The sequence below is a fragment of the Athene noctua genome, chromosome Z (assembly GCF_965140245.1).
Source record: "Athene noctua chromosome Z, bAthNoc1.hap1.1, whole genome shotgun sequence".
Taxonomy (NCBI): domain Eukaryota; kingdom Metazoa; phylum Chordata; class Aves; order Strigiformes; family Strigidae; genus Athene; species Athene noctua.
Genome location: NC_134077.1, coordinates 4,142,647 through 4,154,355, shown reverse-complemented (window position 1 = coordinate 4,154,355; position 11,709 = coordinate 4,142,647).

Below are 11,709 nucleotides of genomic sequence, written 5' to 3'. Positions count from 1 at the left end.
TCAGGTGGATATTTGATTTTATTCAGGATAAAGACGAAAAATCCCAGCGTGTTTTCCCCAGGTTTAACCATCTTGGCCACAGGCAGTAGATTCCCTGGCCTTTGGTCATGCAGGCAAAGAAAGAGCCCCAATATTTTCCCCCTTCCCAGGAACAAGCTGATTTTGGACATCACCGAGAGCTAGCAGGACCCAACAAGCAGCATTGCTGGGTCTTCAAGTCAGTGCTCTGGAGCCAACCCCACCTGGCTGACTGGCATTATTTACTGCTCCCCTTAGCCATGCCATCAGCACCACCCTTGCAAATCCCACCCCAGTAGAGGCAAGATTTTAAGCGGTGACATGATTCAGCACTAGCACCCATCCTGGCATGACTCCAGGGCGAGGTGACTCCCTGCACACACTCGTTCAGGAGTCAGCAGCCTCTGGCATGGGACACCCAAGACAATGCAGGGCAGGGTTTGTGCTGAGCAGGACATCACAGCGTTTTGGAGATCTGGTTCTGGATGCACTAGAAGTGAAGGTGCTGGCAGAGAAAGAAAAGCAATGCACCTCTTAATTTCCCAGCCAACTTTGCAGAGATAACCATCCAGCAGGCAAAAGCTGCCACAAAGGACCGCTCCTATCTAACACCACAAACACATCTTTACGACACGCCCTCCCACGCGACTTCTGAGAATTGCTTCAAACTGTGGTATTTGTAAAGGTTTCTTGAATGTAGAAAACAGTAGCTAATTTAAAAGGTAAAAATCACTATTTTTCAAGCCACAGCAGCAGCGCTGAAAGCCCAGAGTATTACCTCAGTACTGAAATTCGGATAGACCGCATGCTTGTGCAGAAAAACTTTGGTAGTTTGATGGAGGAGTCAATTAGCCTGATCCTGCTGAGACCCAGGATGCTGCCAAGATGTTTGGTGCTGATGAAGTATGACGTGAAGTGTCACCTATATGCAGGCCAGTGTGTTATTTCTGTACCATAGTCAGCGACAACGATGCCAACCCATTGACTAACCACACACCTGGCTATACAAAACAAGCGTTAGGTGCGCTGCTTCCCCATCACCTCCAAGCAACCATCTCTGGTGCTTTATTCCTGGATCTTCCATTGCATTTCAACTCTTTCCATCACTGAGGAAGTCACCAAGGAGAGTTTTCACTGATCACATCTCCCCTTGTCAGGCTGCATGCTCACTGGCTGGCCAGTAGATATTGGTTCACAGTGGCAGACCAACAAAAGAAACTACCTTTGCAGCAGGGTAGCGGTGTGGATCTTCCTCCTAGGTGGTCCTAGAAGATCCAATAAGACTGAGCATCCTCTGTTAAACATGACGTAAATTGGTGGGTGGTTTCAAAAGGCCAGGGGAGGGGAGAGCCTGGACTGACAACAGCACGGGCACAGTTGTGCAAACTGAAAAACCACAGGAGACGTTTTCAAGTTAGGCTGAAAAAGCACAAAGCAGCAAATCAGCATATTGAAAAATTACAGAATCATCTCGGTAGGAAAAGCCCTTGAAGCTCCTCCAGCCCAAGCATGACCCTCCCCCTGACCGTTCCCAACTCCCCCAGATCCCTCAGCGCTGGCTCAGCCCGACTCTTCAACCCCTCCAGGGATCCCGGGGACTCCCCCCTGCCCTGGGCAGCCCATTCCAACGCCCAACAGCCCCTTCTGCACAGAAATCCTTCCTCAGAGCCAGCCTGACCCTGCCCTGGGCAGCTTGAGGCCATTCCCTCGGGGCCTGGCGCTGGGGCCTTGGCTCCAGAGACTCATCCCCCCTCTCTGCCCCCTCCTGGCAGGGAGTTGCAGAGGGCCAGGAGGTCTCCCCTCAGCCTCCTCTTCTCCAGACTGAACCCCCCCAGTTCCCTCAGCTGCTCCTCATAAGACATAAGAAGATATCTTAATTGATCATCTATGAGCCACCAAGCACTTCTCTTCCTGTCTTGGTGGAAAGAGGACTTGGGAAAGCAATGTGGCCACACAGCGCGGGAGCCAGCACCACTTCTTGAAGCACCAGCAGCACCTCGGCTGAGCCACAAGCAGAGTGTGGCAAAGGCAACAGGAGAGAGAAAGAGAAAAGCAGCCACAGAAACTGGCTCCGACTTTCTGGTTACACAAAGTGCTCGTGGCCTGAAAATCCTCTGTCAGCTCCTATTTTTCCTCTGCTCCCGAAGTAAATAGGATGCTCAGGCATTGACAAAAGACTATCAGCAGAAAGCAAGGTTAAAAAAGCAATAATTCAGCCAGTTAACTGCCATCGTTGTTCCTTCCTCTCTCTGCATTCTTGATAAACAAATTCATAACAAGATTTTACTGCTCCGTTCCCTGGAGCAGTCTATTAGTCTGTCGTTCAACATGCACTACCAGTCGAAGCCAAGCTCCCACAATACAATATCCCTTAAGATGATCTCCTTTGCATTTGCTATGATGTAATTATGCTAATTATCCATCCAGCTTTAATATCCTCATATTTTCCAGGAGGTTTATGATCAAACCTGTTCCTTTAATTTACTTTCCCTGCCATCGGAGCCGGGGTGTTTTGATGCGCTCTACCACACGTACATCTCTCTGCGGGCTGTTACGGCTTGTCAAGGCCACGGGGAGCTCAGATATAACTTTGTCCTAGCTGACAAGAATTTTAAAAATTACTTCTCCTAACTAGCATTTAGCCAATGTTTGATGGCTTCTCCCATCTATAACATTACACCAATAATGCCCCTGAATTTCAAGGTTTCTTTTTTTTTTGTTTTTCTTACGGTGTAGTAAATTTCCCAGGAAACCTTCACATATTTACCCTTCCACTTGAAATGAAAGCCCTGCCTGTTAGATTAACATCTATCTGTACAGAAAAAAAAAAATAAAAAAAAAAATCCCTAGAAATCTTGGAGGCCAGATACTTAGAGTTAAAATAAAACTGATATGTATTACAAAACCAATGCAGTGACTAAGCAGCTGGCTTTTCAATGGCTGGAATGAATTGCTTTAAATAACATATATGAAAAAATATCATTTGACATAAAAAAATCTCATTATCTTCCCAACTGCCTGAAATACAGCGTGGTTCAAACCCTACCAGAGCGGATGATAGAAAGTCCTTCTTGTTTAGTGGGTATTAGCTTACTTAGAAATATTTTCTTTCATGTTTATAAAGTTTCGGTGCACGTGCTCTGCAGGATATGGGTTTTATTAGCTTTTTCAAGTTTTGCTGTGTGCTTTCTTTCTTTTAAAAAAATAAAAGCTGAATTTTCATGGCTTGGGGCTACCACAAATTTTTCTCCCCATTAGATGTGATTTAAATACCAGGAACAGTTGGCCATAAACATAGTAAAATAACAAAACATGACCCAGATCCCTTTTACAGAGGGTTTTTTGGTGTGCATCATTTCCATAAATCCCTGGTGTGTGTGGTGGCCTTCGGTACTTTTGCAATTTGAAGGCATTTTCACAAACTATTTCCTGTTTTTACTTCCCCTCTTTGTTACTGTTTAGCTGAATTGCCTCATGTCATGTGAGAAAAATTATGTTTTTTGCAATATTTTATAGATTTGTCCATGGGCTGTGCAGAGGGTTTGCGTTGCGAGGTGGGTGTCTCCCTGCAGCAGGCCCAGTGCAGCTCTGGAGAGATGGGAATGGTGTGGTGGCTTCTGCAGAGCCTGGACCAGCACCAGAGCGACCACACCTCGGCGCATGGATGGATGAAGGTCCCTCACACCTCTGTCATCTTCCTCTCAGATACAGAAATGCAGCTCAAGCAAGCGGGCGGGGATAGGCTCATCAGCATCTTCCCTGTGTTGCTTTTCACCCGAGCTGGATTTTATCTTCAAGTGACAATCCCCTCTGAATCCCAGCTATTTCCCTGCATTGTTAATTCAAAGGGCCGACCATCAGTCCTCCACCCCAAAACACAACCACCACGCTGCTCAGCCCAACACTGCAGCTGCCTCGGGACTTCAGAGACAGGACGCTGCTTGGAGAAGATACAGAAGATGATCCATAATGCATGTGACAGAGGGAAACACCTTGGCTCCTTCAACTTGAATGAGAGGATGAGCTTGGCAGTGGAGGCACCTCAGCAATACAGCACAAGCCTCAACACACCCTCCTCGCCTTTGGAATTGCCAAATTCTTACCTGGTAGTTGCCAGTGACCCACCAGAAAGACATACAAGTGAGAGAACTTTCCTAACTCTACCCGCATGAAGGGTGTGAAAGAGAGTGTCTTAGAGGTTTGTGGAAGGAAGTAAGATCATCCCTTGGCTTAATTAAGCAGTCTTAAGAGAAAAATGTGTGTAGACTCTGAAGGAGCACTCTTCCTTGAGAGTTAAGCTGTGTCAGCCATGTGGAGTCAGGTTTCCTCCATCCTCCCACCACATGCTAAGAAAACAGATGAAGGAAACAGATGCTCAACCCACAACTAGACATGGGGACAAAATGGATCTTAAAAGAGTCAAAGGGGAAACCCAGGCTGCTGGCTCCACCAGGTATCCCAAAATAGAAGCTGTTACAGAGAAAGGGAATAGCTGCTCCTAAGAAACATTCCTTCCCCATCTTTGACCTCTAGTACTACAGGGGGGGAGGAGTCAGCAAGCAAGTAGACCTGCAGGACATCCCAGCTGTGAGGAACGCAGCTTTGGAATGAATCAAGTGGTCAAATCTCTGGCTCAGGTCAGGGATTGTCCCAGATGGATTTCATGGACCTCAACAGTATTTACCAGACTGTGATATGATGACTGTCTCCAAAATGCTTCAATGACCAGAATCACCAGAGCATCATTCTTCTTCAGATCTTCACAGAGAAATAGCAAAGCTCAGGAGATCAACTCCAGGAGCAGTTCAGCCATGCAGTCTGAAACATCTCAGAAAGACCCTGGGCAGGAACCTACTCAAAAGCAGTACCAACGTTTCCCAGTCACATGGGAAATAAGCGGGCTGGGTTTATTTACATCGAGCTAACACCACATCACATGCCTTTGAAATAATTTCAAAATATATCTCCTACCTGCAGGGGAAAAAAGCAAAACTCAACTCCTAGAGCGTTCAAGGACAAGCAGGAGGGGAACTGCTGAGACAAGCAAATCCTGTTGTGTTTACACCAAACCCACAGGGAAATTGGGACTGCCTGACAGAGAAAAAGGTAATCTTTTTGATATAGCAAACTGTGCCTGACAGACCAGAAAGCTTTGCATGAATGCCTTTTAAAACAGCCCAGAGCTTTAGGGCATGAATGTGAAATTTCTGTGTCTACTGGGACTATACCAAGGCTACTGAAGTTGCCTGTATCAGCTACTCCAACCAGAGAAGATGGTGTTTGCTACGCTAACCTGGGGACAGACAGGCTTTTGTTCCCAACCACTGAACGAGTCTTGCCACAGCACGAATGGTGACCAGGTTGTTGTGGGAAAGCCTGGCAAGAGAGTAAAGAGAGTGCAGCTCCATCTGGGAACACCTGAAGCAAAGCTCATATACAAAACCTCATGTGAAGAACAAAAGCCCAAGAGCGACAGACACCATCTGACCATGGTGGCTGACTGGGACAACTGCAGAATTAAGTTTAGTATAGTGGAAACCATGCCCATAGGAAGTCAAGGCTGTCTTGCTAAGGAGTCACAAGATGCTCTGACAAACTCCATTCTCACAATAATACATGATTCCAACCAAGCTTGGCACCTACCCGAGACCACAAGGTCTTACCTGCAGCCACTGCAGGATGTCTGCGAAACATGTTTTTTTGCCTTTTCCCAGATTCTAGCTGTACTAGGCTTTGTGAGACCTAGGATTTAGCACAAACCATCTTGAGAGGGGAAAACGATGCCTCTCGATGCAGAACAAGACTGCTTCCCCAAGTTGTAAGATAATGAGGCCAGAGAGTTAAATCATAGTGTAGCACAAAATTTTTGAAAGACAAGACAGTCCTGTTGTTAGAAGGTAGGGAGAAGAATGTAAACCGTGACGGAGTTTAGAAGAGGCCTGAATTGATACAACAGCTTTAAGAGAAATGCTCACATCCAAACAGAAGTCACTGTGCTGTATATAACAAAAGCTGGAGGAACTCTAGAACTGAATGCCTGCCCTTCGTGGAGAGAGTCAGATCATTTTCTTGTTAGATGGGAAGGGAAAATTGAAAGTGAGAAAGAAAGACTTGTCAGAAAAATTTTATTTCAAAATTGCTGGAGACACAAGGGGGGACATAAGCTCAGGGAGGTTGGTTGGCTTGAAAGATGACCAAGGGACCAAACTGCCTGTTTTGCTTTTATTCAACAGTCCCACATAACCACTTTTCCATGCAACATTTCAACTGTCAGAAGTGGCTTTTTCTTTTTAATCCAAAGCTAAAATTTGGTTGCTTCTCTTGTATAGATAGAAAACTTATGATCTAGCACTATTCAAAGGCTTTCTTGATATTTTAAGTTCCTTAAAACATTACAATCAAAGGTACCCCTCTAAAAAAAAATAGTAATTTTCAAGAGGTTACTTTCAATGCCACACTAAAACCAAGGTGCTAATTTGTTTTTGTTCTTTCAAACTTCTTTACTCTTACAAGCACCACATTATATTTAAAACCCTGCTAGCAGTGAAACAGCATGTGTCACTGGTCATTCTCACCCACCTTCTGTGTGAGATGAGAAGCGCACAGACTGGTTATCAGATTGCTTTGGAAACATGCATTGGGTTGATGCCGAAGGTCAAATGAGCTTCTCTTACAGAAGAAATCAAGGTCGATGAGGGTCCTCAGGCCTTGTGCAAAGTAGCTTTGCCCTTACAGTAAGCAAGGGCAGCTTGCAGTAGTGCCACATCTGCAAATTCCGAGACTACTAAGAACAAAAATAGTCGGTCAACTGATGTACAACTAGTTTCATAAATATCAACACCTGTTTCTCATTATTTTGACTCTTTGAAGAAGATACTTTCCTATTTCAGCTGGTCAGAAGGCCAACCCCATCTTGAGTTACAGTCTGGTCATAGTACCTCCAGCACCGTCTCATTAACTTAGGGCAAGAGAGACCCTCTGGTGGGTCTCACTGGGCTGAAACCAGACCGGGGACACAGAGCAGAACACATCTCTGTAGTCATATACAAGTCACTTCAAAGTCTCCATGACTCAGAGCCATAGGTTGCCAATGGTGGTACCCTGTCAAAAAATACTGTGGCTTAGTGAAATCTGCCTGAGGTCAGAAGGCAGGAAGATGTGGGTTTTAATGCTGGTTCTACAAATGCATCATTGGGTGACGGCGAGCAAGAAATTCCCCAGGAGCTTAAACTTATTTGAAAGTACATAGGGTTGCCACACATGTGAAGTACCTGAGGACTCCGGCAAAACAAGGGTATAAAATACTACCCACTGACTGTACTTATCTGCTTTCCATCTGTACACAGATACTGTTCATCACACTAACTCTGCCTCCCTTGGCACTCCTCCACACAAACATTTAACAGATCATTTTCCCTCTACTCCTCCATAGCTGTGGAGGTTTGACACCCGCGCTGAGAGAATCTGATGCCTCTGCTGTATAAAACAACACATGCAAGCACGTTTTAAGGGAGCGAGGCTGAGAAAAGAGATACCTTTTTTTAAAAAAAACTTCTGAAATTATGATCATGTTACCTCTATCATATTCAATATCAGTATTCCATCCCTTTTTAATCTTCACACTTAATTAGTTCTTTTCTGTGAAGAAGAGGCTCTAAAGGACTTGGCTTGTGATAAGAGTTGACACTGTCTTGACCACACAAATAACAAGAACTCAAACTACAAAAAAGATTCCAGACCGCTCAGTGAGAGGCCAGGTTTCATCAATGCCAGCTAGAGCATGGGACACTTAAGAATATTGGAAGAGGAGGAATAGCTCCCATACACCTTGAAAAGTACAGTTTAAAAATCATTAGCTTTAAAATTAGCTCGATCATGGGCTTGGGGAGAAGTCTCTTAGCCAGAGCTCCATAGCTGTAGAGATGCCAATATCAGTATTTGATATATGAATTTTGGGTCAAACTGGAACCACCTCTTAGAACACCCAGTGCCATGGGAAGAAGTCCACCAATTCCTCCCTGTTCTCTCACCATTTTAATCCAGCTACATGTTTTCTTAACTAGTTATCTTTCAAGGATTGGGCCTAATATTAAAGAAATGCAGATGCATTTCAATACTGAGCTAACTCATTAAACTGGCTTTTGACAGGCTCCTAGCAAATTTAGCCTACGGGGAGCCTCCGCATGCAGACTGGAGCTCCTCAAGCCAGCATCTGAACCACGGTCAAAAAAGCCAGTTAATCCATTGCCATCTGTCTTTGTTAGCCACCCAGTTAGGTGTAACAGTCCTAATGTCAGCAACTGGTGTGACCAGTGTTACTTACTGGAGTGCTAATTAACAGTGCGTTAGTTCTTCTAAAGATACCCAGATCTTCTGACAGCACCACACAAGGGGGACTGAGGAAAGGCAGGGGAAGAAGCATCTTTGCTTCCCCTATGTCAGAGATCCAACTTCCCAAAATCCTGCTCATCCCTCCCCAGTGTCACGATAAATCATTCTTTCTGGTCATTTAAATGTCTCAGCTCTCAGAGAACATCCAAGGGAAACACTGGGTATAAACATGATGCCCACAACTTTACAGTTGCCTCCTGGTTCCCTAACAAAAGACAGCGCTTAAGAGTTTGGACTCCAAATAGTGTCTACCCATGTGTAAATTGGCCACAGCTCTACTGACAGTGAGAGAACACACAAATTATGGTCATTATCACCTAATTATGGTATTACTACAGCAGCATCAGTAGCAAAGCTTCCTGTTAGTCCCCCTCGATTTCAACCAGATGATCAGAAATAAGGTCTGAGAAGGCACGTGTGAATGCACACATGAGAAATGGGACTACTGAGCTTTAGCTTGGACCCCTGGGATGGTACCAAGGCCAGAACTGCCTGCTCAGATGCACCAAGGTAATTTCTTACATCACGCAAAACTAATAAGTCAAATGAAGGCTGATCTGTTTTCAAGTGTTTTCGCCAGAGACAGGACACCTTTGTCATACTGTTTATGTCATACTGTTTAGCCAAACAAAACTACACAACACGATGGTGTCTGTTGACACAACAAACAAAATATAATACACATTTGTGATGAAGTGTTCTACACTTGAAATTAACCCTCTTCGAGCTTCACTTCAGCTAGGCTTCAGTCCACCAACCAGGCAAGTCTCAGCCCAGTCCTCTCAATCCAAACAAAATTATTTTACTGTTACTTGCACACTAAATTCCTTTCCTACCTCCTCCCTTTTAAAAAATAGATAACTTTGAAGCTGTTTTTATTTCTCCCTTTCTAATGAGACTTCCTGCTATTGGCAAATAAGAATTTTAGAAAAATCCTCTTTAATATTCTTCCTCAGGGCTTCAGAAGAGGATAGTTTTCTCCACAGCTAAGAAGCATAGCTGCTGTTTGCCATGCAAAAATCCAGTACCTTCGGATTTAAGTGGTTTTAGAATGAAATTAGGAGATGAAGAAGTCTTGCAGAGTTTCAGTAAGTCAGACTCTCTGCTAGGTCCCTAAAAAAACCCCTCCCCCTCTCAAAAACCCACAAGACACCTTCATTCCACTGGATGAGATGTACTATTTGCTGAGGAGCAGCTGAACACTCCTAAGGATTGTCTGAGCATCATCATTAAAGCAAAATTTTCTTCTCTAGCATGAAAATTCATTTAGGTACTACAAGCAAACCTCTTCCCACACTGATCATGGGCTTTTTTTGCTCTTACTATGTATTTGTAAGACTGCTTCTCTTTTTGATCAGCTAACAGTCTCTTCTACCCTGTGCCAGGCTGCGGGTCAAGTAGTGTCAGTTCTTCAGTCTTGAGCTCAAGTTGCTTCCAAAGGGATTACACTGAGTCTTAGCTTTGACAAGAGATGCAAAACCAGATCTGTGTTTCCCTCAGCCCGATTTCCATAGAGCCTCCTTCTGTGCTCCAACTCTTTCAGTCGTAACAAAAGGAAAACTAGTTTTAAGATCTTTAACTAGCAGATACATATCAAGAGCGTTCAGATAACTGGTAAGGGTGCTTTTGTGACCGTGTATCACTGCTGAAGCTGAGCATCAGCCACTCTTTCATTTCTTTCAGCTCCACCACTTTTCCTGTTCTACTAAACTTCAGTATTCCTCAGCCCTGGCTCTTTGCCCATTTTGATTCCACATGCTGCACAAACCTCAAAGTCTGAGTACGTTATGAAGATAGTTTCCCCTCACATCAGTACTAACATCAGCGTTGCTAATAGCCGTGGTTTTTCCTCCCATTGGACTCTCATACTTCTGAAGCTGTAAAAGAAAAGATAGTGTACTTGTCTAGAAGGGGATTATTGTTCCTAAATTAATGTTATCATGTCCAAGGCTTAACTACAAAAAGAGACGGTTTACGTTGGTGTACAATGAATGTATGTGTACATACTGATGTATGACAGTTCCTCATCCAAACAACAATTTAATCTGTTCCCCACTACTAGTTTTTTTTCCAGATCCTCGTCTGCCAAAGTCTGTGTTCTCTGTTATTCAGCAGATCACTAATTGTGAAATCCATTCTCCACCGTTAGACATCTGTCTGGCTAGTAAACATTCATTCCAACCTCAAGTGGATCTTGTTGAGCTTTTACCCAACTACAGTGGCAGCAGAGACAATCCCAAGCTTCATCTGCCTTTGCTAGCTTTGGAAACAAGCACAGCACAGGCACACAGCACAACTTGGCTTGGGTCCCTAAGAAATATCACTAGGACCTGTACCTGAACTAACATCCCCTCTGACAGTACACAGTCCTCCGTGTGGCATCACTTGGATTTCCTCTGGCTCACAAGTCTCAGCACTGCCTACTGCTCTTTCGTGGCAAGAGAAATTTTGCTCTTCTCAGATCTTCAGTAGGATCAGACCCTGTTTCTCTCCTGAGATGCCTGCTTCTGCTGCCTGAGGCTTTTTTGGTTTTTTTTTTAACCACAGTGATTCCACAGGAAAAAAAAAAAAAAATACACCAACACTCAGCTGTGAAAGCCCTAGGGGGTCCATGCTGAATAACCCCCCAGCCAAACCTCAACATCTTAAGCACATCTTTTTCTCAGCTTCACTTTGTGAATCCTACAGTTCAACTCTTCAAGGACATGCAACACAAACAGAAGAGACAAGACTTCTGAAGTGTTTCTAAATTCATTATGCATTAGTTTTATTTAAAGTCAGTCATGCATCTAGACAACTTAAGCTTACCTGTATACTATTCCCTATCTAACTGTTTTGTATTTCTGAATAATTTGGAGTGCACAGCAGATAACCTTGGGGAGTCTGCAATTCCCAGCTCCAGAATATGGCTCCACAGCTTGACATGCCTCTACTCCAGCTTCCTCGTAAACTGGCTGCATGCTTGAGGCTCCAGCCTCCCTGTCTTGTTATTCCTCGATCAAAGGTGACCAACCACCTAGGCAGCTCCTTTCAAAGACTAAATAAGAACTGACGGACAGCACCCATCGCTTCACCCGAAGACAAACTGCAACCGCTGGCAATCTAAGCTTTTCTGTGCTTGCTGCCACAAAAGTTGTTCTTGATATTTTACTTCAAAATGAAAAGGCAAGACTTTAAAGCAAAGATAAATTTTAAAATCAAACGGAATTTGCAGCCTCAGGTACACATTGCTCATAAGCTCAATTAATTCCTGAGGCATACATGAATTTTTTATGATACCTTACTACAGCTTTAGATGAG